This window comes from Chionomys nivalis, chromosome 17, assembly GCF_950005125.1.
Source record: "Chionomys nivalis chromosome 17, mChiNiv1.1, whole genome shotgun sequence".
Lineage (NCBI taxonomy): Eukaryota > Metazoa > Chordata > Mammalia > Rodentia > Cricetidae > Chionomys > Chionomys nivalis.
In genome coordinates, this window is record NC_080102.1 from 5,404,958 (window position 1) to 5,432,858 (window position 27,901).

Below are 27,901 nucleotides of genomic sequence, written 5' to 3' on the forward strand. Positions count from 1 at the left end.
TATGTTATTCAACTATATCACTGGGAAGTTTTCTCTTTGTTTCATTTTTGTATATTAGACTATATAACATAATGTCCCGATTTTTTTTACAACACATATACATACTGAAATAATCTCTATAATCATGCAATTGTGAATTGCATGACTTTTGTTAAAACTGCATAGAATTAAATAGGCTACTAATTTTTTTTAATTTTATTGATTTTTATTTAATAGGCTACTAAATTTTATCAGTCTTTTAAATACAGGGTTTCCCAGTAGCTATGGAGACTCGCCTGAAACTCACTCTGTAAACCAGGCTGACTTTGAACTCACAGAGATCCACCTGCCTCCCAAGTGCTGGGATTAGAGGTGTGTGCCACAACTGCCCACCTAGGGCAGTTTTGTCAGGCTCTGCCCCACTACTGTTCTTTTTCTGAAACATTTTCCTCTGAGTTTTTCTGACTGTACATGCCACCACGGGGAGACTGTATGCAAATTCAGTGCTTTCTACGATCCCATCCTAAGCCCCCCTTGCTTAGACTTTAAACATTTCTATATTGGTCATGGCCTTTGTTTCATGGATTTGAAGTGCATGGGTAGACATATTATGTACGTATGTATGTATGTATGTATGTGTGTATGTATAAATGAGTATTTAAATAGATAAATGACTTTCAGATTTCCTGTGATAACTGACTTAACTTGACATTAACTATAATCTTGAATAGAAATGGTTCTTAGAAGTCCTTAAAGCAACCACTTAGAATTACCTTTGCATTTGCTGTGAGGAGCTTTTTGAAGATACCTTCTCTTAATGATACTCATCCATTTGAGAATAGTCTACAGAAAACTTTCTCTTAAAATTTTTATTTCCAGCCAAGAATTTTAGTCATCTTATCTGCCACAGGAAAACCAAACTCAGTATGTAGAATTAGATTCTTTATTACCCCCAACCCATCAAAAAACAAAAGCAAAACAAAACAAAACAACCCTAATAAATAGCGTACTCTTTTTTTCCACTCTTTAGGGATCTGACACCCCTGTATTCAAACTTGCACAAACCAGAAAGCTGGGTACCTTCTGTACTAGCTTTTCTCCGCTGGGCATGATTGCCTCCTCCCAATCTCTGGGTCTTACTGATTTTCTATTTAATTATCACTTAAATCGTGTCTATTTTTCTAACTCTATTTCAGCTTTCTCTCATGGACATTACTAGAAAATTCTTTATCGCTTATAAACCATAAATCTAAACATTATATTGATAGCATGAAACATAAGGAGTCAATTTTTATGAAGTACTTAATTGGTGAAACTTGATGTAAAAATCGTCTTCACTGAATATTGAATAAGCGGTATGAGACAGGCATATGGGGAACATCGTCAGCTAGGTAAAAGCTTAAATTACTGCTTCATACCATACAGTATGGATAGGCTTGCAAATTCTGTGCCAAGTGAAACAGCCGAAGACAAAGGCCAGCTACTTACCACGTGTGTTAAATGTGCGCAATAGGCAAATCTCCTGAAATGAAAGCATATGGTCTTCTATCTGTCTGGGTGTTCAGTGAGATGTACACAGCTTGGGGCTGAACAAATGTTTGCTCTTTGACAACCTTAGCGTATCTGTGTGATATTCATTAGTGGGCTCATCACAATGAAGTGATTTTTATTTTTGAAAAAGTAAATTAGTGGCAGCTGGGATTTGAGGTGAAAAGAGAACTCAGAGTGAGGGCTAATGTCTCAAGGGTTTGTTTTGCGGTGTTGGTTTACTGAAGCAGGTAGTATTGATGATTGCACAACTCTGCTAATATTAAAAATATTATAATATGTTAGTTTTTAAATGCTGGAAGAAGAAATGTTTTTAATAAGTATTGTGTGTAGATATTAAAAATTCAAACGTTTATTTTATCAAGCATATTTTCCTCAGTCCCAACATGCCTTCAAAGATTGTTTTCTCAAATTTTCATTCATGCCTTTCTTTTCTCACTCCTGAACATTTATTTCTTTTCTCATGATGCAAAGAAGTCAAGCTTTATTTCCAGGAGCAGGTGACAGTTCCTTCCCTTCCGTAGCCTGTTCTCATCCTTTGCTCATGGATGGCCTCAATCTGTACACTCTCTATATTAACATTTTTCAGCAAAACAACTAAGATCATAAAATTTTAAAAATTAAGTATAAGAAATGACACTAACCCATCACACTCTTCTTTGTGTATGACAAAGCTGAAAGTGCTTGTCACAGATTTTGGAGAGTCAGTCTCCAATGCGGACCTAGAGGAGTGAGAACTCAGGCTGATCCTGGTTGAGGAGTCTGTGCGCCTGAGAGCAGCACTAAGAAGGCTCAGTGAGTGGAGGAGAGCAGAGCTGGAGGAGGAGCTAGAGGAGGAGCAGGGTTGGGTGCACTGGCTCAGTGGGAGATAGAAGGGTGTGCTGATAGAGACTAGGTAGGTATTAAAGTGTGCTGGTACTACCCGATAACCTCCATTTCTCCAGGTGGTGAGATCGTATCTTTTGACATGTAAATCCAATGTTTCTTCCACTTCTCAATAGAATGCCTTTAAGTGGTATAGCCTCAGACTAGAAACAAACAGCCTCTCACTACCTAACACTGGCTTGCTGTCTCTGTTTTTGGTTTTGTTTTGTTTTGTTTTTTGTTTTTCGAGACAGGGTTTCTCTGTGGCTTTGGAGCCTGTCCTGGAACTAGCTCTGTAGACCAGGCTGGTCTCGAACTCACAGAGATCCGCCTGCCTCTGCCTCCCAAGTGCTGGGATTAAAGGCGTGCACCACCATGCCCAGCCAAAGGACTAAGTAGATTTCATAGGAAAAGTTTCTCAGAAAAGTCATGATTTATTAATAGCTTCTAACTAAACATTAAAAGGTTATTCATTTAGCTTATTTATTACTTTATTATTTCGTACATATCTATAATAGTCTTTGATTAAAGTCTCCCCTGTCTTCATTTCCTCTCATCCTTTTCCTCCTCCCACAAGATTCCTTCTTCTCCAAGGCCCTCCCCTGCTTGTGTGTGTGTGTGTCTGTCTGTCTGTCGTGTGACCTGTTGTATTTATTAAGGATTGACTGTATGAGCGTGGCTCAGGAGTGACTTACTGAGTAGGGTCAGATGCCAGTGCCTACACCACTGAGAAATACGCAACCTTTAACTTCCTAAGAGTTCTTGGGAGGAATGGGACATCTTCCCTCCCATGGCGGAGTGCTGACGGGCCTGTGCTGTGCAGATAAAATGACAGGACAGCCCAGGAGCATGTTTGAGAAGCTCTCCTAGTGTTGGTGCGACCTGAGCATGAGGCCCAAAATGGATACTTAGTAAATTTTCTTCATCTTTTTGCACAAATTCATGGGTTCCTCTATATGATATGTCTTATTTTTTCATATGATTATATAAAAGTACCTAGCTTAAATCAGTCAGTAGGTTAAGTATAGAGGATATTAATTCTTAGAAACATAAGTTCATTCTTTTAAATCAACGTTGTTCAAGTATATTCTCAGAAAAGCTAGTCCCATGAATATAGATAGTTGTGTGTGTGTGTGTGTGTGTGTGCGTGCATGTGCTGTCAGTAGTAAAATGCACGTGCATTTTGAGATGTTCTATAATGAAATAATTTGAATTAGTGTTCCTAATCTTCAGATGTAACTATTTTACGTAATACTTTTGAAATTTATTTCTGCAGGTGCGCTTAAAACTTAATGGTATATCATAATTTTATATTTTTAGATTTAGCTTGTATTTTTAAAGTGAGAAAATATGTTATTCTTGTTGTGTTTAAATGTAGGATTGTGGCATAAAATTTAGGACTATCAAAAGTAGTCTTTAACTTAAAATAAGCATGAAGGGTGATATAGGTTAGCAGATGGGCAGAACTGTGGAAGGAGTCAAAACCTCAGATAACAGTCCACACATACATCCACAGGGAAGCTTATCCAAATAATGGAAAATAAGATTTATTCCTCAAATAATGACACCAATAGAAGAACTCCATAAAAATAGTTTGCACAATTCAATAAATCTTGTGAACACTGAACATTTTTGCTGACTTTTCACATATTTGAAAAAGTAATTCATTTTACTGTTTGGAAAATCGCTTCAAATAAAACAACCCATAGCACACAAATATGAAATAGACAAATTACCTACTTTCTTTATTTTCCATACTTATATCAACATATTGGCTGGGGACCATTAGTTAATGAGATCAAAATTTATCACTCTCAAATTCCTCTTACGCTGTGTGTGTGTGTGTGTGTGTGTGTACAAAGCTGCATCTAATGCATGCTTAGCAGAATCTCTCCCAAGTGCTATTTGTACAAACTGCACTGCTCCGCTGCTGCTGTTACCTGTGTCTTTGTTGTTTCTCACTTTCGGGACCCTTCAGAGTTCACTCTTCCATGAGTCCATGATTCCTACATAAAGTATTTTAATGTTATTAAACTTGGTCCACCATTTATTGGAACATACTGTCTTGATGAAAAGATTTTATTCTATGCATTACATGGCAAGAACAAATAAAATCTTATTTTGAACCATAAAATAATCAGTTTTTCTTTTCAGTTTAATGATGAATGAGAACTATAGAGACTATCTTTAGGCCCTTGTTAAGATGATATATAACTGTCCCATTATCCAGTTGTGTTTGCAAAGGCTTGACTTTGTAGATAATAACGTTGTTCCGTCATTTGCAGAGTAGTTCACTGGCTAAAACTTTATTTCATCAACCACGCACATAAATATATGACATATGGATATCTTTGCATCTAAGGCATGCATGTATATGTTTGTTAGTAGTTCTATGCATCTTGATATGTCATTGGACTTACACAGTTAAGTTAGAGAGGGGTGGAGTAAGCAGCAGTCTTACGTTTTAGATGAAGATTCTTCAGAATCTAGATTCTGTTCACTGTGATGGGGAAATGCAGAGTTTAAGTTCCGTTTGTGCAGTGGCCACCGCCCGTGTTCCACTGGTGTCCTGTGGGGACCGATGGTGCTGCAGAGGTGCTGGGCTTTCAGCTTTCTGGAAGGAGCATGGTTTTCTCTGATTGCCTTCATGGAGCTCCTTCGTGAGTGTTGGTTAATCATGGGTGAATAAATAAACTCCTTGCTCATACACCCAAAAGTTGGGTGTTGGCATTAATATACGCAAACCTATGCGAATGGTGATTCTAAAAGTAAAGGCTTTAGTGAAGAGCTAAATTAAACTCACTGCCCTTTTCCCCAATCATTTAACAGCTGTGATATTATATCGTGCTCTAAAATCAGGTTCATAAGCAAGCCACGAGGAGAGATTTTTCAAAACAAATTCTCTGAGTGTGAAAAGCAGAAACTCCATGTAGTACTGTAGAGCTGACCATCCTCTCTTCCCTCCTATGGAGCTGACATTCCAGTCTCTGCAATACTGTGGAGAGCTGACCCTCATGTAAACCTGACTGTCATGTCTGTAGTGCTGTGTGGAGCTGACCGTCATGTCTGTAGTGCTGTGTGGAGCTGACCGTCATGTCTAGTGCTGTGTGGAGCTGACCATGCGGTCTTGAATATTTCACTCTCTGCCTTATGCTGTATACTTTGAAATATGTAGTTATTGCAAGCTTTTCCCAAGGCGTTTCTACTTGGCTTGTGACCTTTAAAAGGACACACATTTTAGCTTGCGGAATCATCATGAATGTATTAATTTGAAGTTCTGCTTCAATGTGTATGCCATGCACTTCTTTGAATTTATTACATATTTCATGATTTTAAAATCCTGAAAATCAAAATGAATAATTTTGTCAAAAATTACTGTCTTAAACTTGAGCCATGTTCTGTTTTAGCCCACTGACAGGTGCAACAGACGGCTTATATTGTGTACGTACACATGTGTTCACTGTTATATAAGCACATTCTGTTATTATTATAATTCTTCATAATATTCAAAAATGTTTATATCATAGCCCTAAACTAATGCTCCCGAATTTTGTTTTCTATAAAGTACACTATCTAATTTTGTTCAGGCCCACACAATACTTAAGCAACTCAGTGACTTTTTTTAATTTAAGATTGTCAGTTTTTCTAGTACAATGTGACTTAAGATAATGGAATAATAGCATAAAATGGGTGAAATTAACCACAAATAAGGCAAATGTCTTATTGCCATTCCTTCTGTAGACATGTGCAGTGTTGAAACTGGAATCACTCGGGTGCTGAAGAGTTGGGCTTCCCTGTGGCAGGAGATCATCTCCTGGTGACTGGACGGTCTAGGCCGTCTAATCTCACTTGGTTGGAATATTCTTGTTAATGAACTCCTTTATTTTGAAAAAACTAGCATGCTTTTCCTGATTTCCACATGTTATATTTTACTCAGTAGCGTGATTGCTGCTGTGTGGGACAGCGCAGCCTCCACACGCCTACAGGGCATGTTTGCTTTAACTTTGCTTTTTTTCTAGTCAGTTAAAATTTAAATTTACATAAATGTGTAATATATAATAATTTTGGGGTGCTTTGTTTTGTTTTGGTTTTTTGAGACATGGCTTCTCTGTATCCCACCCTGTCTTGGAACTCTCTGTAGACCAGGCTGACCTCAAACTCCCAGAAATCTGCCTGTCTCTGCCTCCCAAGTGCTGGATTAAAGGTGTGTGCCACCACCACCAGGCAAAACATCTAATAATTTTTTTAACTTTTACTTAAGAAAGATTTTAACCTCAATAACATCTGTGGACGGATATTCTTATGAAGTGAAAATAGATGAAGTGAAAATAGAAACATTGTCTCAAGATATTACGAATTGCAAAATCCCATTTTATTTTCTTATATGTATAATTTTTTTGTTTTTGTTTTTGTTTTTTGAGACAGGGTTTCTCTGTGGTTTTGGAGCCTGTCCTGGAACTAGCTCTGTAGACCAGGCTGGTCTCGAACTCACAGAGATCCGCCTGCCTCTGCCTCCCAAGAGCTGGGATTAAAGGCGTGCGCCACCACCACCCAGTTTCTTATATGTATAATTAATAACCAAAGTAGGTCTGTATACTTATGGCACCTGCTGGACTAATACAGTATTTTGTTCTTCTTAAAATTTAGAAGTAGTCAGTGTGGAAAGAGATTTTAAATGCGTGTGTGAGAAGAAATACTTTCTCCAGCTCATTCCCTAGCACATACATTAGAATAATGTAAGCCACAGCTAAGCTAAAAACTAACTGAAGAAACTATCAATACTGTATTTTGGGGGGTTTTGTTTTTGCTGTTGTTTTCTTTTTTAACTAAAAAGCTTAGGAAATGTGGGACGAGAGAAGTCTGGTTAATATATATTCTGTATGTTTGATTGACAAAAAAAAATTGGTTCTAACATCTTGTTTAAGCTCTACAAAAGCAAAATGACCAAGTAAGACATTTTTAATAAGATCAGTTTGCAGTAACTAATGCTAGAATTTCTTAAGTAGGTTTTGTATGGCACTTACAATTAGCAGAGAAAGTTCTACATCCATGTCTAGCTCTTCTTCCAGGGGATCCCTGGGACTATAGCTGTGTGCTGTGCTTTAAAAGCCAAGTGGTCCTGGTGAGCGGAGGAGCTGAGGGCTGCTCTCTGCTAAGCATCTGGCTGTGTTGTGCCTCCTGTGCTCGCCCAGGTGGGCAGTGTTTAGTTTAAGGGTAAAATTTAGTGTGTGGCTTCTGCCCTCCTGCCTTGGGGAACCTCCAGTTTCTGTAATTACTCCCCAGAGCTCAGTCAAAGAGGAGCAAATCTGTAGTAAAAGGAGCTGGGAACCAAAGGTAGCGATCAGCGTAGTACCTGCCAGTTTGCCCCCACTGAAGACAAAGAACACTTAGACTCACTAGTCACTTCTGTAAATGTCTCCTTGCTGGACAGGAGAGCAAGAAGGGAACGAAAGACTTGGTCAGAGAATGAGTAGTAAGGGATGGAGAAGAGGGTGGAGACGGGGAGGGTGTGAGCAGAGGAAGAGCAGGGAGGAGATGGTGAGGGTGTGAACAGAGGAAGAACAGGGAGGAGATGGTGAGGGTGTGAACAGAGGGGAGGACAGGGTGGAGACGGGGAGGGTGTGAGCAGAGGAAGAGCAGGGAGGAGATGGTGAGGGTGTGAGCAGAGGAAGAGCAGGAAGGAGATGGTGAGGGTGTGAACAGAGGGGAGGTCAGGGTAGAGACGGGGAGGGTGTGAGCAGAGGGGAGAACAGGGAGGAGATGGTGAGGGTGTGAACAGAGGGGAGGTCGGGTGGAGACGGGGAGGGTGTGAGCAGAGGGGAGAACAGGGAGGAGATGGTGAGGGTGTGAACAGAGGGGAGGTCAGGGTGGAGACGGGGAGGGTGTGAGCAGAGGGGAGAACAGGGAGGAGATGGTGAGGGTGTGAGCAGAGGAAGAACAGGGAGGAGATGGTGAGGGTTTGAACAGAGGGGAGGACAGAGGAGACGGGGAGGGTGTGAGCAGAGGGGAGAACAGGGTGGGGATGGTGTCGGTGTGAACGGAGGGGAGAACAGGGTGGAGACCGTGAGGGTGTGAGCAGAGGGGAGAACAGGGTGGAGACGGGGAGGGTGTGAGCAGAGGGGAGGACAGGGTGGAGACGGGGAGGGTGTGAGCAGAGGGGAGGACAGGGTGGAGACGGGGAGGGTGTGAGCAGAGGGGAGGACAGGGTGGAGACGGGGAGGGTGTGAGCAGAGGGGAGAACAGGGTGGAGACGGGGAGGGTGTGAGCAGAGGGGAGGACAGGGAGGAGATGGTGAAGGTGTAAGCTGAGGGGAGAACAGAGGAGACGGGGAGGGTGTGAGCAGCAGCAGGGAGAACAGAGGAGATGGGTCTCACTGGGAGGGAGTCAGCAGCTGAGGGCAGTCTGAATGGCCAACAGAGCATCTCCTTGTTCCCAGCAGCCACTGAAAGGATAGAGCCCATGCTTCCTCTCAGTTACTGTAGCAGGCGAAATAGCAAATGCCTCTGCTTTTGGTCAAGTTGACTTCTAGACACTTGTAAATGTCACCAACTAAACAATGTGTCCTTTATGAAAGGTAAACCTCAAGACAAGTGTGCAAACTCTGGACCATGCTGCTTTTTTTATTTTTCTTTTTGATTCCTGATTGTAACACAAGCCTGTAGTTTGGGAGTTTTTAAATGTTTACATTTGTTTATTTACTTGTTAATTAGTGTGTGTGTATGTATATACGTGTGTGTGTATTGTGTGTGTGTGTGTGTGTATTAGCTGTGGAGGTCAGAGGACTACCTGCAGAAGTTGGTTCTCTCTCTACCACGTTGAACTGAGGTATTGCAGGAAGTGCTTCATCATGCTCAGCCTCTTGTCAGCCTTACATTAAATTTTATGATTCTCTGTCCTATATTTAAGTGGTATAAAATTATTCATATTATAGATTATTAAAAATTCTTAAATTATTATAAACAGCTTACAATAATGTTCAGCAAAATGGTTATTGTTATTGCTGTTATTCACACTTAAAGGCAAACGTAAGGAACCTGAGTCAAAAGCCATCGAACAGCAACCCTCCAGAAGTGTGCATCCTTGCACAAGGGCTGGTGCTTGCCTCTGGCTGAACAGTATGCAGAGCATCTCGCTTGTTTTTAAATTTTCCTTTCACTTTCTCTTGTGCAGACAATTTCCCTATTTTCATATTGAAGAAACAGTATTAGGAAAGGTCACAAACTGATATGCGGCTTTTGCTCAAACCCACATTTACAGAGCTCTAGGGGCTACTGATTATGCACCATGATGCTGTTCCAGGGCTGGTCCCCACCAACGGGGTCTCTCAGCACGTTATTGCTCATAGGATTATTTTGTTTGTTCATGTGAAGTAAGGTCTTACTCTGTGGCCTGGGCTGTGAGCTAGGCTAGCCTTGACTCGTGCTAATCTTGCTTAGTCTCATGAGTTTCCTGCCTTCCCATGATTGTTTTAAAAATTGGTTTTTATTAGGGGCTCTATTTGTTATCCAGTAATCAAAGACTTCTTCTATCTTCAAATGAGTTTATAAATTGTTCAAAAAGGCAGGAGAAGAATGTTTAACAAGGGATAAACATTCAAATGTTTGACAATGTCAGAAGCTATTGTCTTGATGTAGTGGTGAGATCAAGATTTTTATAGGAATCTGAAAACAAAAAGCACATTTATGACATAAGTAAGAATCTGGTTTATATTTCTTTTAATTATTTTTTTGTATTTAGATAATTCTCCTCCTGCCCCATCTCTCCCTTTGACAAGAAATACATTTACACCCAGCTATTTTGGCCTTTCAGTTATTTCCTTAATACTTTTCAAGACAGAAACCCTATGCTGTGATGCCAGCAAGAGATGTAAGATCGATCTAAGAGTAAGCACAATATTTCACGTCAGTTTTCATCAGGACCTCTCTTGTAGCTTGTGCTCATCAGTCTAAAGATCCAAATGTTCTGAGATCCAGAGAAACAGACAAGATTTCTAATTATTATCTTGGTCATCAAGAAAAGACTCCGTTATTTGGTGGCTTGTGTAAAGGGCAGGAAAATGTGTTACCAAATATTTAGACTAACAACATATGTGCACATAAGCATATACCACAAATACGCCCCAAATTAAATCACTAGGAATAAGTACGAGTTCAGTAATTTCTTTGTGACTCACACTGGGCTGTGCTAAAGCACAGAAATACATATACACCGCCGTTTTGGTCGTTCACCGCCTCCGTAGTTAGCTAGTTAGTGAGAGAGAAACCCATGCAGCGGTGCTTCACTGGGCTATGCTACAACAGCACCGGTTCCCGCAATCACACGTCTCTTTCATAGTTTGATGACTTGATAAAAGCAGAAGACAGGACTCTAATCCCAAGTGAGTCTCTGGAGTTGCCGCATTGGGTCGGTTTTGCCCCAGGCTGTATAAACAGTTACTTGTAGCTGGCAGAATCTTATTAACCACTCTAATTTTACATGTAATGTGGAGTTCCTTCTGAGGCTATATCAGAATACAGTCATGTATATCCAGAAGATCTAGTTGAAGGGAGGAAAGAATAAAACAACTTAAGTCAATGTGTTAGGTGTGAGTCAGAGCACTGCTTTTTTTGTAGGCCATGTAACAGACTTTCTGTCTGATTCTAGAGATGAAGAATCCACTCCAGAAACTTGTGGGAGGATTTCTATCTGTAAAGGCCACTATAACAAATGCACAGAAACTCAATTTCCACTCTGTACAGTAGGGCTAATATTGTAATTGTACTTACTGACACTGTGTGATTTAGAGAGACAGTAGATAAAATATGTTCCCGGAATCCATCATGGAGTGTTAGTGGGTAGTGATATTTCATGTGTATTTTAATAAATAAAGCTTGCCTGAAGATCAGAGAGTAAAACAGCCACATTGGTCAGCCTCACAGACCAGGCAGTGGTGGCACACACCTTTGATCCCAGTAGCCACACTAGTTAGCTATAGAGGCCGGGCGGGGTGGTGCACGTCTTTAATCCCAGCACTAGAGAGGATTATAAAATGGGAGGAGAAAGGTCTCAGCTCAGTCTCATTCTGAGGATTCATGGCGGCAAGATCGCTTGTTCAGTGTGAGATTTCTCAGCGGGAAGAGCTCTCTAGTGGCTGGCTGCTTTGCTTTTCTGATCTTCAGGTTGAACCCAGTATATGTCTCTGTGATTTTATTATTCATGCTACATTAGTGGATGTTTAGCTACTTGTGTTTTCATGTTATTACCAGTATTTCTATAATGACTGTATGGAGCAAAGGCTAAAGCCAGAGTCATAAAGAAATTAAACCAATCGCAACAACTCGGCTGAATGGGAAGAGCATGGGCGTCGCACGAGTTCTGCTGAATGGGAAGAGCATGGGCGTCGCACGAGTTCTGATTGGCCATAATAGTAAAGCCCCAGAGCCGGGTATTGGGGCGAATGCTGAAAGATTGGGAAGGGAGAGGAGCAAGCCACAGCTAACTCTTACCTTGCTAACCTCCACAGGAAAGGGGCCGACTTTCTGTCTTCTACCACCTTAGATTCCTCTCTCCACCCAGCCATAAAACTTTCTGTCTGTCTATCCAGACCTCCAGATCTTTATGGTTAATTGGTGGTTAGCTCTGCCCTCTGATCTTCAGGAAAGCTTTGTTTGTAGAGTACAAACAAGATATCACCATATTTCCCCTTTTTGTCTAAAATTTAGAAAGGTTATAACTAATATAAGAAAAATGTATACAATAGGTACAATAACTATAACAACATATACAGTCAAGAATTACGTTAATAATGTCTAGTCCATAAACATTTGATAAATTCAGAGGAAATATTCCATATCTATCCTGTCTTGATGAGTTCAAAAGTTTGTACCTAATTCACTTTCTATTCTAACGTGCATTACCAAAACTATTTTTTAATGTCTCTCAACCTCATACACTTTACACCTCTTTAGTGAATTTCTTTTATGAATCTGGTAACAAGGAAAACTATAACTAAAGTATTCAACTCCCTCAGAGACCTGAGAAGGAAATAATTTTACCTGAGTAAGCAGGAAGTGCAAGCAAGCGAATTTCAAAAAAAAGTGAGAAATGACAGAACCTGCTGGCTGCCTGGACAGTCACCCAAAATTCCTCTGCAACATCAGGGCATCCATCTTCAGCCTACAGGCCTAGCATATCTGACAGACCTTTCTGTGAGGCAGGACATTCTGAAGGGCTGTTCTATTTCATCTTGGCAAAGTTCAGCAGTCCTTCCTTTTGTGTCCTTCTTGTCCAGTTAGGACAGCATACTGTCAGCAGTCAAGGCAAGGACATTTTCTTCTCAGTGGCTTACTTTTGTGACAAAGATAGTGTGGACCATGTGGAGGTTCTTCAATGCCCATCATCTTCTCTGAAATAGATTGGCACTGCCAGGAGCAGACATGCCTCATTATAGAAGAAGGAAAGAAAGAAAGTTATTGAAACGTCTTAAATGCCATATTCTGTAGATCTCTGAAGTGTTTGAAGATGGCCTGTCTATCTAAAACATATCTTTGTTTGACCGTGAAAACATACCTAATATGACTACAAGTTTGATTGTAATGGCTAACTACTTACTTGCATTTCTTTATATCCTAATTATTAAAACCAGTTCATACAACATATGGGTAAAGAGAATAGATATGTAGATTTTTTTAGTTTCAACATGGGCAGTTAGATAGTGTTTATCAGGAATAAGACCAAGTGCCTATGAATGCACACATTAATAAATTTAAGGCAAATGTGGAACAGTCAACTAGTCATTTAACAGACAAAAGTGCAGGTGAAATAAGATCATCAGGACTTTCTTTCATCAGAGGAGGTTAGGTGGAAGCTGCAGAAGGCATGGGGTATATTAAACTAAAACCTCAAAAGACATTCTTTACCCTGCTTGAGAAGGCAGTGTTGTTTACATAAAGAGAAAGACAAGAAAGACAAACATTTTACAGTGTAGGTGACAGACTGAGGCAGGGGCTGAGCACATGGCTTCTTGGAGGATGTGTTGAAATCATTGTTTTCTATTTTCCATCCTGGAGACAAGACCAGGGTCTTGACAAGGTCCTTACCACTCACTTGCACCCCCAGCCTTTAACACAAATCTTTCCTAAATTAGACTTTAAACCAAAAAGAATATTTATGTTGAATAATATACACATTGTAAGACTTATGTCAAAAAGCAAATAATTACAAGTAGTTGGCAATGTTTTTAATTTTACAATGGCTATAGAAGTAGAATAAATGGGTAGGCTGGAGAAGGAAAGTAGAGAGCCAAGTATTTAACTCTGGCTAATAATTTTGTACATTCATGGGCAATGCACTGTTTTAATCACAAATACATTTAAATAATTTTGAATTATTTTCATTTCTGTTTTCAATGTCATTATTATTAGGACTAAGATAAGTGAGTGTGGTATGTTATTTTTAGATGAATGCCATGTTCTTTATTATCCTAGGTTTAACAACCTTTATTAGAATAACCATAAGCAGTCTAAAAGATGAAAACAAAAAGTGACCTAACCCTGCTTACTAACCAGGTAGTGAAGATGGCGCCTCTCACAAGGATGCGGCTGTGCTCTGGGAGTCCCTGTGAGCCTGGTGACCCTCAGATGGGACTACTGATGGCAGCTGCTCATCTCCTGGACTTGTTGGAACTGAAAGCCACGCACGTGTGTGGCGCTGGCACACACATGTGACTGGCACACACCCACATACACTTGTGGCTGGCACACACACATGCGACTGGCACATACACATGTGACTGGCACACACACATGCAACGGGCACACACCCACACATACATGACTGGCACACACACATGCAACTGGCACACACACATGCAACTGGCACACACACACCCACACACATGCGACTGGCACACACCCACACATACATGTGACTGACATACACCCACACTCACACATGCGACTGGCACACACACACATACACATAGAACTTTTTTCATTAAAAGTGAATTGTTTTAGATACCACTGCAGACCTAGTTAACCAGACATTCTGGAAATAAGTCTGAGTAACCTGTGATTTAACATGTTCTCCAGGTATTTCAGATGCAGGCAACATCTGGCAAGCCTTGGTCTAAGATGAGGATCCGTCTTCCTCCTGACCCTGAGGATTAAAAGCATGACTGCTCACTGTTTGGTTCAGCTCCAGCTTCGCTGTTTCCAACCAGCAAGCCCCTCATGCCCCTTCCTACCCTCCCTTTTCTCATCTGGTTTGGAATGGTTTTCTCTGTCGTCATTCTGTGTTCACATGAGGAGTATTCAAGCCTGGGTGTAGTATACTTGAAAGTCTCAAGTTGAAATTTAAGATCACCATAGCTAAAGAGATTAAAGTTTAAAAAAACAAAAAAGGCAGGGACTAGATATATAAGATATACACCATCGTTAGGGTCTTAAAGAGGAGGATGCAACCTTGAATTCTTCCTGGGACTTGAAAAAAAAAAAAACAGAGCTTCTCACTGTAGTTGTTGATAGATAGAGAAAGGGGATGGGGTGCAGAAGCTATTGGGTTTAGAGCAATTAAGGAAGATTGGGGAATTATGATGGCCTTTCTCCACAGTGGAAAGAGATTAAACTTAAGCTCTACATTTTTCTCTGCTCCCCTCCCTGCCTCTTCCCTCCCCCATTCAACCCTTCTCCAAGGTCCCCATGCTCCCAATTTAATCAGGAGATCTTGTCTTTTTCTACTTCCCATGTAGATTAGATCTATGTAAGTCTCTTAGTGTCCTCATTGCTGTCTAAGTTCTTGAGATTAAACAATTTTAACAGTAGAATAAAATAACCTAGTTTATGCCTTTGACAACCCACTTTGGCTGCCTTGTGGAAAACAAATTAGAGGTAGAACATGGCCATCATGGTAGAGCTGACAAGAGTGGCGTGGGTTTGGATGGGAAAAGTCAGGATGAGAAGTAGAAGGCTATGAAGTGTATTTCAGATGTAATCTGTAAAACAGTGGTGTTTTAGGTCGCAGCGAAGGTAAGGGATAAATTTGCGTTTCCTCTGGGAATTTTACAATCAGAATCTAGCTGAATAATTACATTCTTCTGAATTAGGGAGTGTTGAAGAAAGAACATTCGAGAGAAAGACTAAGACTTAGTAGCACGTAGTTTGTAACACCTGAGTTCTTACAAGTAGGGAAGCGAATAGACAGTTCTGGAATTCATATAACAGCTGTCCACACCACTAACTTAAACATATGTGTGTGTGTGTGTGTGTGTGTCTGTATCTTTTCACTATTTACACAAATAATTATGTTATTGAAGTAAAGAATTTTTTTCCAATACCTTCCTTTTTTTTAGAAAATTTAAGAAAAAGTTATTTGCCAAGAGCAAAGCAGGTGTGGGACCGAATTGAATGAAGCTGTGTAAGGTGTGACGGGTGCACAGAGTGGGTGTGAACTGAATGAAGCTGTGTAAGGTGTGATGGGTGCACAGAGTGAGTGTGAACTGAATGAAGCTGTGTAAGCTGTGACGGATGCACAGAGTGGGTGTGAACTGAATGAAGCTCTGTAGGCTGTGACGGATGCACAGAGTGGGTGTGAACTGAATGATGCTCTGTAGGCTGTGACGGGTGCACAGAGTGGGTGTGAATTGGATTTTAAAGTAGATGATAGTGGATTATGCTAGGATCAGTGTGTTCTACTGCCAGGGACCAGCCCCAGCAGCTGACAGATCCCAGAGAGGAGGTAGGGGGTCGGCAAGGGAAGGATAGGCCAGGCATGATGGTCAAGAGAGTCTTGCAGCCTAGCTAATTCGAGTGCTTCTCTATTTATACAGAATTCAGTAAGTGTGGACAGATTCACGTTGTTCCAAATCATAGTTCTTATCATTTTTGTTTGTGAATGTAAGTATAACTTTTTCTCTTGAACATCTGGGGTCATACATTTAACCATCATTGATGAACCATGAGAGAACGGAGTTATCTTTGACAATCATTTTCCATCAAGTTTAGTCATCACTGATAAAGTTATCTTTTATAATCATTGTTACTCGTCCACCCCACAACCCAGTCCTTAAGAATCTAGAGGCATATAATAACAGCCTGTTCTCAGGCTGGCAGCTTTGTGACTTCAAGGACACTAGACCAAAACAAAACCTCCAAGCCAACCTGGGCAGATTGCCACGGCCCAAGCAGTGTGTTATTAATTTTAATGGTCAGGGCGCCCAAGAAATGTCCGCAGGCCATAGCTGCTGCAGTTAGTATTCAAATTCTGGCATAAGGTAATGTTTACATTTTGTATCTTTTTAGAACTTATTTACATGTCTAATTCTGATATTCTTTTGTTCCTTGCTCATACAAGACCACAGTGGCTCTGCAAGAGCTAACTTTTTTAAGAAAGAGAGATCTTTCCACATCCTTCTTTGCTCGTCAGGGTGAGTCTCTGTGTAGGGCAGAGGTAACTCCAGCTAATCCAGTTTTGTCTCTGTGTTTGCCCTGTAACCGCCTGGGTGTATGGTGGGAAGAAGCTCCTCTCGCTCATTGAATCTTGTTGACCTTTTTAAGTTCACTTTGTTTTAAGTATCTTGTTCCTAAGTAAGTATAGGGACAGATGTAAGAATTACTCAGCCTCATAAAGAGACTCTGGCTTCTTTATGTGCATCATAGTCTCTGAGACATAAGAAAAACCTTCATGTAAATAAGACTATCTCCCCGAAAGTGGGAGGGTAGGATGCTCAGAACTGTTTTGGGGAAGCTTAGAAGCTGAATTCCTGAGAAAGGGCATAAATGATTCATAAGAAAATGTCCATTGATCCAGTATCCCCAAAGTGTACAAATATTAAAAGTCCCCAAGCATGCAGCAGGTGGTAATGAAAGCCAAAGGGGGCACGGCAGCGATCGCATGGCTTAGCTTTGCTGGATCTTTGCCAAGCAGCTGTGCCGACTTATGACTTTTTGTTGTTGTTGTTGTTGTTTTGTTTGTTTGTTTGGTTTTGGTTTTTTGAGACAGGGTTTCTCTGTAGCTTTGGAGCCTGTCTTGGAACTAGCTCTGTAGACAAGGTTGGTCTCGAACTCACAGAGATCCACCTGTCTCTGCCTCTCAAGTGCTGGGATTGAAGGTGTGCACCACCACTGCCCAGCTAGCTATATCCATCAGATGTGGCTGCGCCAACCTACTAAAGTTTTTTAAACTGCCTAAATATTGAAACCTATGCATGGAGGAGCTACATGGTAGGATTTATCAAGGAGTTAGCCATTTGGAGGCCATAAGAAGAGTGATTTTAATGAGTGGAGGGCATTTACAAAAAAAAGAGTGATTGAAATGACTGGGTGTGCCACCAAAGATGGCTCTGTTTAAATGAATACAAGGGAACTAATGATGGGAGAAAAAGCAGAGGAAAGAGATTTCGGAGACATTGGAAAGTGAAGCTTGCTAGTTAAGTGAGCTGGGAGAAAAGAGAGACCCAACAGCCAGCTTCTGTGTAAGTTTCTGTTATCGCTGCCCCTTTTCACTCAGTGTGGCAACTGAATCTCAGTGACACCTTCAATAACTTAGTTATACATGAACAATAGCCAGGCCAAAGTGTGTGTCATAAATAAGTCAGGTAGCTTCTACTAGATGATTGAATTCCTTGTGAGATGTATGAATCCCAGGTGTCCTTTGCTGGACCTCCTGCCATGCATGTCCAGATCGCAGTGATGACCTCTATTTGAGGGTTAACTCATTGCCTACCTCATGTCAGGTGATAGTTCTGCCTAATCTTAAGTATCTCTTAGTCAGGATTCCTATTGCTGTGAGGAGACACCATGACTATGGCAAGTCTCTTAGAAAGGAGACATCTAATTGTGGTGGCTGGCTTACAGTCCAGAGGTCCAGTGCATCATGGCAGGGAGCATGGCAGTGTGCAGGCAGGCGTGGCGCTGGAGAAATAGCCGAGTGGCCGACATATTGCAGGCAATAGCACGACAACTGACTATCACACCAAGGGAAGCTTTAGAGAGAGAAAGCTCAAAGCCCACCCCACAGTGACACACTTCCTCCAATAAGATTACACCTACTCCTGCAAGGCCACACCTCCTAATAGTGCCACTCCCTTTGGGGGCCATTTTCTTTCAAACCACCATATTAAGTAACATTTAGCTAAAGCAATTTCACCCCCACTTAAATTGTTATTCCTTCCATGTAAAAGGAGCGTTTGAAAAAGTAATGCAATGTTTGAGGGAGGACCGTCTATAAAATAAAAATGAGGGCAGATTTTGAAACCTAAACTCTTGAACAATAGAAGCTCACTTCTTGCTTCGTGTAGTTTACTCCAGGATATAAGGACATGCTTAGGGTGGAAGCTTTGCTCCTTGACATTCTTCATTAGTATATTTTATTTGTTCATTTGTCTATTTGCTTAATGGGGTCACAGGTAAAAATACCTAATACTTCACATTTATGTTAGAAATTCTTAGTAGAGGAAATATGTTTAGCTTCAGAAAAGTCTAACAATGTCCCGTCTTTCTTCCTGCATTCTCTTGTCATATCCTTCTTTCCATCATTCCACCTTAGAATTAGATTAGAAAACTCTCAACACTGTGAACTAGACTAAAAAGTGGCTCACCCAACTCCCATAGGTCAGTTCCAGTCCCGTTGGATTTTGTAACCCTGAGGGACTAGTGTTCTGCCCAGTGAGAGCTCACTCCAGAGCAGCAATGCACAGTCTTTGTAAGGTGGATTGACTTGGGATCGGGGAAGAAGGGCAAGAGCTGGCAGGTTGGCTCCACAGGTAAATGCACCTGCTGCCAGGCATGGGGACCCAGGTTCGATCCCTGATAGAAGAAGACAACAGACTTGCAAGTTGTCTTTTGACCTCTACACATGTAAATGGAAAGGATATAAAAAGAGGGGACAGTGTTGGACATCCAACATGCTGTCGATCTTATTTTATCACGGTGGTTGATAAGGAAACAAACTTATACCAGGAAATTATGACTGACACATTATCTAGATGCACAAATATTAGCTAAGCAAATATGCTAAACCAGGTATTTATTGGCATGTTTGTAAATGAATAATATTTTCTCTAGTGGTCAATAAATAAACAATGGTGGAAATTTTGTGTATGAAGTGGTTCAAGCTAAAGCTATTAGCATGGTCCAAGGAAGAAAGGAAAGTACAACTGTAACAGTGGACAAGTGTTGTCTACCTGCCCTCAAGATTATTTCATCATCTACAGAGTCTGGGAGAGACTTAGCTGGATGCCGTGTGGTAGCAGGGCAGTTCCTTCGGAGTTTGTCCTCAGATCCACTCTGGCTTCTTTTCTTTCTGCAAAGTTTGAACTATGCTGGTTCCTGACATGCTATAGAATCCTATCACACACAAGCCCTTGTACACACATCGTTTAGAAATAACTGCAATAGCCACAGAAGTGGAGCAGATGAATAGTCTGAGTTCACGCTCGGAGCTGTGTGCTTTGGTGTTGAATGTGCCGTCCACCAGGCCTTCTTGTTTGGGTTTTTGTCGCTGCTGCTTTTTGCGCATCTTTTTCTAACCTTGAGGCCTCCTTTCTTCTAAGCACACAGAAGGGCAGAGGCGATGCTGTCTCTAAGAGCACAGTCTAGGCATCTGCTGCGGTTCTGGAGAGCTCACTGGTCTGGCAGCTCTGACATAGAGCCTCTGATCCCAGGCACCTGAGGGGCAATAGGAATTACACGTGGTGCCTACACATCTCTTTGTCTGACTCGGGTAATGAACTGTTGAGGGCGACAGACCACTTCTTGTTGAGCTGTCGTCAGGCAGATGTGAGGCGACGTCCACAGAAGGCACTGGGCAAGGATAAGTGAGTCGCTGTGAGAAGGAAATAATAGTTCTTGAAAAAAATGTAGGATGAGTTTTAGAGAGGCCTTGTTTTGGTTTCCTGTTGGGCTTCAGAAAGTCGAGCAGCTTTCTCTGTGTCAGTTTGAAAGAGAGATTTGAATAGATATGAACTCAGAAATAATGAACAGAATTCAGCCAAAGTATGTATCTTTAGAACATGTTCTTATTCTCTGAAAATTTTCAGTGATTATGGAATGGAGATGTTTTATTTTATTTGTAATAGAGTTTTTAAGGTAAATTATAATACATATTGTTTTTCAAATATGACACTAACTTATTTTACACTTGTAGTGTAAAATTTTTTATTGTTCAAATACAACAGTTTGTAATTTTATGGTAAAATTTATATCCAAAGAATATTTTCATGTTAAGGTTAGCTTTCAGTGTTACTTTCATTTTGTATTTATTATTTTTGTGTGTGGTGTGTAAGGTAGTGCTTTTATATGAGTCTGAACATATGTATGTAATTGTACATGCAGTCTGCACCATTGCCCTGCAGTCTGCACCACTGCCCTGCAGTCTGCACCATTGCCCTCTGCCCTGCAGTCTGCACCACTGCCCTCTGCCCTGCAGTCTGCACCATTGCCCTGCAGTCTGCACCACTGCCCTCTGCCCTGCAATGTGCACCATTGCCCTGCAGTGTGCACCATTGCCCTCTACCCTGCAGTCTGCATCACTGCTCTCTGCCCTGCAGTCTGCACCACTGCCCTCTGCCCTGCAGTCTGCACCATTGCCATGAGTCTCTCACTGAAGTTTCCCTCTTGTGACCAGGCTTGCTTGCCCACAAGTTGTTTTGAACCTGCCTGTCTCTGTCCTGCAGTGCCGAGGTAACAGACATGCTCAGCCATGCCTGGCTTTTTGCATGGATGCTGGAAGTCAAACTCAGGTCCTTGTGCTAGCAGAACTGAGCTATCTTCCCAGCATCACTTTTAGAGGACAATGGTAATCTATTTTATTGGGAGCCAGAACAGGACCTAAGTATCTTCCCCTTTCCTGCTATCTGCATTAATGCCCTCTGCCCTGCAGTCTGCACCACTGCCCTCTGCCCTGCAGTCTGTACCATTTCCTTATGGAAATGAAGAGGTTGCTCAGCAGGTAAGGATACTTGCTGATCCTGCAACAGACCTGAGTTTGGTTCCCAGCACCCTGTGGCAACTCACAACCATCCATAACTCCACTTGCATGGGACCTGATGCCTTCTTCTGACCTCTGCAGGCAGCAGGCACACACATGCATACATTCGGACAAAATATTCATATAAATAAATAATTGGGAAATTTTTAAATGTGATTTTTATTTAGCATTCCTATTTCAAAAAATACACATTTTCTTTGTCAAAATTTTAACCATCTTTTATAATAAGAATGGTGGAAATGTAAGTTTGTACTTAAAGTTATAGGAAAAAAATCACAAGTCTTTAAATCCTAGCACTCGGGAGGCAGAGGCAGGTGAATTCAAGGCCAGCCTGGTCTACAAGAGCTAGTTCCGGGACAGGCTCCAAAGTCACAGAGAAACCCTGTCTTGGAACAAAAAACAAATATGATATATATCTTTTAATACTTTGACAGAGGTTTATGTTACTTTAAATGCTATATATACTTGTGGTAAAGCCAGGAAAAGATGCTCAAAGAAACATAAGATGGAGAGAAACCTGTCTCTGCCCATGACATTTATATAGAGAAATAATTGGCTTTAGTCAGTTTAATTTGCCTGAGACTCAAGGAATAATAAGGATCAGTTCTAGTACAAAAATAAAAGAGCATTTTGAAAAGTAAATGATCTGTGTTTTCTCCAGAACTAAATGCTGGTAAAGATTTGACTTAAACTGGGAGCAGATTTTTCAGTTGACTGGTAATGTATGTCTTAAAGGGAGTGGAGAGAAAACATCAGCATTGCATGATACTCAGAAATGTGGTTTCGAGATGGCTCAGCCGTCCCAAGCATTTGCTGCTCCTGCAGAGGACCTGGGTTCAGTGTTGAGCCCACATGGTTCTAGGGCATTCAGCCCCCTCTTCTGGCTTCCTCAGGCACCAGGTCCACATGTGGTGCACAGCCATACATGTAACCAAAACAGTCATACACATGAAAGAAACGAGCACATCTTTTAAACAAGTCTTCCTGTGCTGGAGTTATTTCACTGTAAAACAGAAGATAGAGACTCTTAGAAACTTAGCTCTTATGTTTTCCTCTTCTTCAAAATTGAAATCATTGAAAGTAAACACATTGTCTTAGTTTCTAGACTTTTGCTTGAACTCTTAATTGAACTGAAACTTTATATAACAGGTTTTAATTTTCTTTTCCATTTGCTTAAAGTGCTTCAACTTTTTCAACATAGTGACTGTTTCTTGTTTACACTGCAGAGCTACAACGGCCAGCAGGCCACGTACACACTAGACAAAGACGTTCTTCTGCATAGAATATTAAAAATAAGCATTTGCTTCGCATAGGCTGACTAGAGGACGTTCTCTTGGTGTGGGGTAAACAAAACACTCTCTGTCCCCTTCCATTTCAGCCCCCTTGTACAAGAATGTGGAGAGCAGACCCCAGTTCAGCCCCCACTCACTTCCTTGGGACCTGACATCAAGTAGCCGCAAGGGCGACATCAGCCAGAGGGACCGGTTAATTGGCACCGAGATGCTTACTGTAGCTGAAATTAGCTGAGTCAAGGAATGTTTGGGGGCCAATAATTCAAGGGAGAAAGAGGCAAATTAGGTCATGTCTCTGAGGATAATAAAGCATTAGCTGATATCGGAAAATGTGCAGTGCTTTCAAGATACATGTTATAATGAAAACATTTTAAAATTCTGGCTCTTATATAACTTGGTTTTGAAGCTAACAGTGAATGAAAACAGTGACACTTCTGTTTTAAAATGAACATTTTAAATGTAGTGCTGTGGGAGTGGGGGTTGTGTGTTATATATGTACATGCTCCTGTGGACTACATGTACATAGTGTGCACATGCATGGGGGGGGAACACAGATCAAAATCCAGAGCTTCTCTCTACTGCTGTCCCCCTTACTTCCTACTCAATCCGGCTAGGCTGGTTGGCCAGCAAGCTCAGAGATCCACAGTGCCCACCGCGGTGCTAGCGTGACAGACGCACACTGCCGTGTCCAGCCTTATGTGTGTTCTCAGGGCCTCCAGCACTTAACCAGCTGAGCCACTGTCCTAGCCCAGCTTTTGTCTTCCTTATTTATCTATCCATTTGTACATTTAATGAAATAATACAGATAGAGTCTGGCAAAGCACAACCCATATAACAGAAGACACTGACAATCTGAGTCTGGCAAAATAGATAGGAAAGCTGCCGGCTGCCAGGAGCCGGGAGTTTGAGACTAAGGAGTCCTCTCATCCTACAGCTCAGGGCCAGCAGCAAGGATAGAGGAAGAAGGTAGGAGCAGAACCCTGAGCTCACAAGTTCATTATCATTTCCATAAGTAACTCTCTACAGTCATGGTAGAGTGAGGATATATGCTTCTAATAATTTAATAAAATATGTATAAATTCAGAAAAGATAGAAACAGACTTAGTTTTAAGTAATTGTAAGTGTCCAACTAACTAAGGATTATTCCTAATTGCATTAATGATTTGACCTTCACAAAGATCAGTTTTGAAGGTCAGTATCCACAATCTCTCCAGAAGCCTTTGACAGTGTATGCCTCCAGAGATAAAATACTGGCCTAGACCCCAAATCTTCTGGCACAACAACCTATAGAATCTGTGTTCTCGTGGTCTCAGGTCTCGGCTCTGGGGTAACCCCTGGGTTGCTCATTTATAAGAAGAAGCATTTCGAGCTGTGGTTTTTGTCTAGTGCATGCAGGCTTTACCCTGTGCTTTCAGCCGTGTAGCTTTATAAAGCATCTCCCAGCAGCCCTGGGCCTGCCTCATGGTGCATGACTTGGTCCATGTCCTTTCTGCCTGGATCATCCTTACTGTACCTGGCGTGGCTTCATCATTTGGGATTCAGCTCATTTCTCTTCAGAGAGCTCTCCCTAAATCACCCTAAAATTTCACCCAGGATTTCTAGTTCATCATTATCTCTCATCTGTAGTTCCCGTATCACACACCATTATCTGCTATAATCATCTGTTTATAATCTTGCTCCATGGAAGCATAAATGAAAGTTTCGTGAAACCATTCTGAGGACAAAACCAGCCTCAAAGTAGCTACAAAGTAAAAATGTTTTAAAGGGACAATCAGTCCAATAATATTAAATCTCAAACTTTAAGGTTCTGTCATAATTAAAATCAAATAATTGCTACGAGAAAGTGTTTTTACATATACTTCAGAGAGATTTTCCTCGATGCTTGGCTTTATCGTGGTTTCTTGACATGTTAAAATTTCAAATCAAGAGTTAATTCTTCTAGTTGTTTTCTTTTATTTTTGAGATTATAATATAGAGATATCATTTCTACCCTGCCTTTTCTCCCTCCAGTCCTTCCCCTATACCCCCTTGGTCTCTCTCAAGTTTATATCCTCTTCTTCATTATTATTACATGTGTGTGTGTGTTCCTAAATGTCACCTTGCAGTCTGTACAGTGCCACTCATGTACACTTTCAGAAGTGATTACTTGATGCTGGATAACCAACTGGGGTGCTCACAGCCCCAAACCCACACAGAGACCTGTGTAACAAGGATGCTGAGAGTGGAGAAATAGTTTTCTCCAGAGAAAATGTTTTTCTAAAGGTGTTTTAGTGTATTGAAGTTTTACATCCTAGCTAGCTATTGAGAAAGGAATCTCAGAAATTCTGGACTTCACGTGTCCCTTATTGATCTCAAGTAAATAGTGAACCTTCTGAGACCCTGGAACGTTGATGGCTTCCTGCCACGAGACCCAAGACTTGAACCCTTAAAGATTCATTGCTAATGACCAAAAATACTTTGTTTCTTAGCTAAATATTCTTCTCCACCTCTGGCCATTAACTTTGTGGTATACACACATACTTAGCCTCTCATCACACTGAAAATTCTATTAGAATACATTGTATCAGTTTAATAGAATGCATTCACATCCAGGGCATCCAATAAATATTAAAATCTTAAACTTTAAACTTCTGTCATAACTGAAATCAAAGAATTACTCTGAGAAATTCAGTATCTTCCAGTGCTTCAAAAGAGATTTTCTCCAGTGCTTGACTTCAGCAAGGTGTCTTGACGTTAGAGTATGGGTTCCTGCTTAAGCTCTGCAAGCAATCTTTACTTGATCTTAGCTAAAGGCCGAGAGGTGATCTGCCAGCATTCTGATGCACCCAGTAAGCCATGTCATCATATTGGTGATAATTAATATCCCTTAATCACTGTTCAGTGAATGATTACTATTGTTCTGGCTTAGATGACCATTTGAGCTAAGGTGAAGTAAAGCTTAATAAATAGTAAATTAAACAACTTTAAGTTGCACCCATTAGGAGAAGAACTGTATAAGACGCTGAGGATTTTAAATAAGGGAACTTTAAGCAGCTGCAAGATCGATGCAGGTTCTAAGGTAGACTTCTAGGTATGACCCTTTAATACAATGTGTGCTCAACAGCTACCGAGACTGCTCTGAGACTGCAATTAAGAGTGGGTTACAGGGCTGAGGAGACGGCTCAGTGGGTGGGATGTTTGCTGTTCATGCACAAGCCCTGAGTTTAGCTGCTCAGCACCCGTGTACAAGTCGGGAACAGCAGCGCACACCAGTAATCTCAAAGCTGGTAGTCAGAGACAGGAGGCTCCCAGAAGCCGGCCCAGCAAGCCAGTCTAGCTGATTAGTGAGCTCCATCCATGTTCAGTGAGAGACCCTGCCTCAAAAGACAAGAGAGAGAGCAATAGAAGAAGACATCCATCACTGACTGATGTTGACCCCTGGACTGGTTACATGGAAACACGGGCACATACACCCTCACATATGTATAAACCACACAGACATCTACATACCTGAGTCATATATAATCTTGACAGATTGTCTCTTTACACTTGACACCCAAGAATGAAACAGTGGGAAGGAAGACAAGGTGACCAGGCATGAGAGCTTAGCTAATCCTACCTCCATTGTTTTCCATTGTATATCTTCCCGGCTGTGCTTTCCACACCCTGCTGTATTGTGGGCTAGACCTCTGTACCTCTACCCGTCAAAGCCAGAGATGCACCATTTGCCAAGTCTTTTGTAAGTTCCTCCTCACTTCCAGATTTCCACATGAGGAAGTCCTCATTTACTGTGAAAACATCTTATTTACAATGCTTTATTTCCTACGTCTATCTTCTTACAAATCATAATTTTAAGGCTAAGCCCCTTAGCTGTAATCTTTCAAGCTTATCAATTGCTATATTTCACCCAGTGTACTCGTATCTTTATATGCGGTGTACGTCTGAGCAGTATATAAAGTGCTTTGGGAGAAGGAGATATTACTTTCCTTTAATAACACTAGATTTGGCTTTGAATTTTATTTCATGATTCATCTTAACAGCTATAACTTTGTTAATTGACAGTTCTATATGCCTAACTTTAAAACTGCAAAATATGTAAAGTCTATATTTCCTAAAGCCAACCCTTAGAAAACACAAACAAAGCAATATTTAGAAATAGGGGAACCCTACCTAGAACCAGACCCCTGCAATCAGTCATATTGCAACCTAATAACCCAGCAAGACAGCTCGAGAGCTGTTGTCTTCCATTCATGGGAAGAAGGAAGATTGAATACTCTTGCTTATGTAGGAAACGTGTGCTGTTGGTCGCTGCCTGCTCTTTTCCTCTGCATCTTCTAATTTATTCTATTGTTGTCGTTGCTGATTCTTTTTGTGTTTGTTCTGGGAAATCAGAGTAGGAAAAAAATGGATATTTTAAACAAACACTGCTTTAGTAAAATTCTATCTATATACATATGTAGTTCCTAAAATATTTGCCATATATTTATATTTTTATCCATATATTTATATTTTTTACTAAAATAATCATTTCTGAAAAACAAATAGTTTTGTTTATCTTTTATTCCCTTTGTTCTCTTTATGTACCTAATTGGATCACCCCTTGAATCCAGGCTTCCCAGATGGCCTGGTCTAGCTGTTTTCATTTCCTGTTGCCGTGATAAGACAGCCAGGCAAAGCCAGCTGAGCTGAGAAGGGCTTCCTCTTAGCTCGCAGTTCCATCTTACCCACCAGGGCAGTAAAGTAGTCAGAGGGGAGGGGCCACATCTGCATCCAGGGCAGGGAGGTGAATGCTTGCGTATTGTGCTCAGCCTCCCAGGACCCATAAACAGACACCGGCACCACCAGCTTCAGCCAGTGTCTTTCCACATAAACTATGCTGTCAAGATGATTGCCCACAGACATGCCTCAGACAACCTATTCTAGATAATTCCTCATTGATACTGCCTTCTAGGATTTTAATTTGCCTGTGTCCTCTTAGTCGGGCAAATCCCTATTTAATATGTGTGCCGGCAAAAGGAAGCCACAAATATCTGCTTCCCATCCTCCACCAAGAATATCTCATGTTAGTATTATTTCCATACACAGTTTCAAAGTGTAGTCTTCCCTACTGATGAACGATTTTAAACTAAACATTAATAGACTCGTTCCTTTGTTTTACTTTGTTTCCATTAGGTTGTTTTTACTTTGTTATTAATTTTGTAATGAATATAATTACACCTAAATCTGTACTCATTGAGTTACCCTAGCTTAAATCCTGAAAGTAGAATTTCTAGGCA

The 27,901-nt window shown here is 41.0% G+C and overlaps 1 protein-coding gene across 43 annotated transcripts in view; it reads left to right on the forward strand.

Moving 5' to 3' along the window:
• Rims2 (regulating synaptic membrane exocytosis 2) overlaps window positions 1-27,901 on the forward strand; it is a 377,964-nt gene that overhangs the window by 285,242 nt on the left and 64,821 nt on the right. Inside the window, exon 1 of one of the 43 annotated variants that reach the window (XM_057791803.1) lies at window positions 16,629-16,639. The exons of the other annotated variants lie outside the window; for them this stretch is intronic. The gene's annotated coding sequence lies outside the window, so the exon portion shown is untranslated. Of the gene's footprint in view, window positions 1-16,628; window positions 16,640-27,901 lie in introns of those variants that run through there. 43 annotated transcript variants of the gene reach the window in all.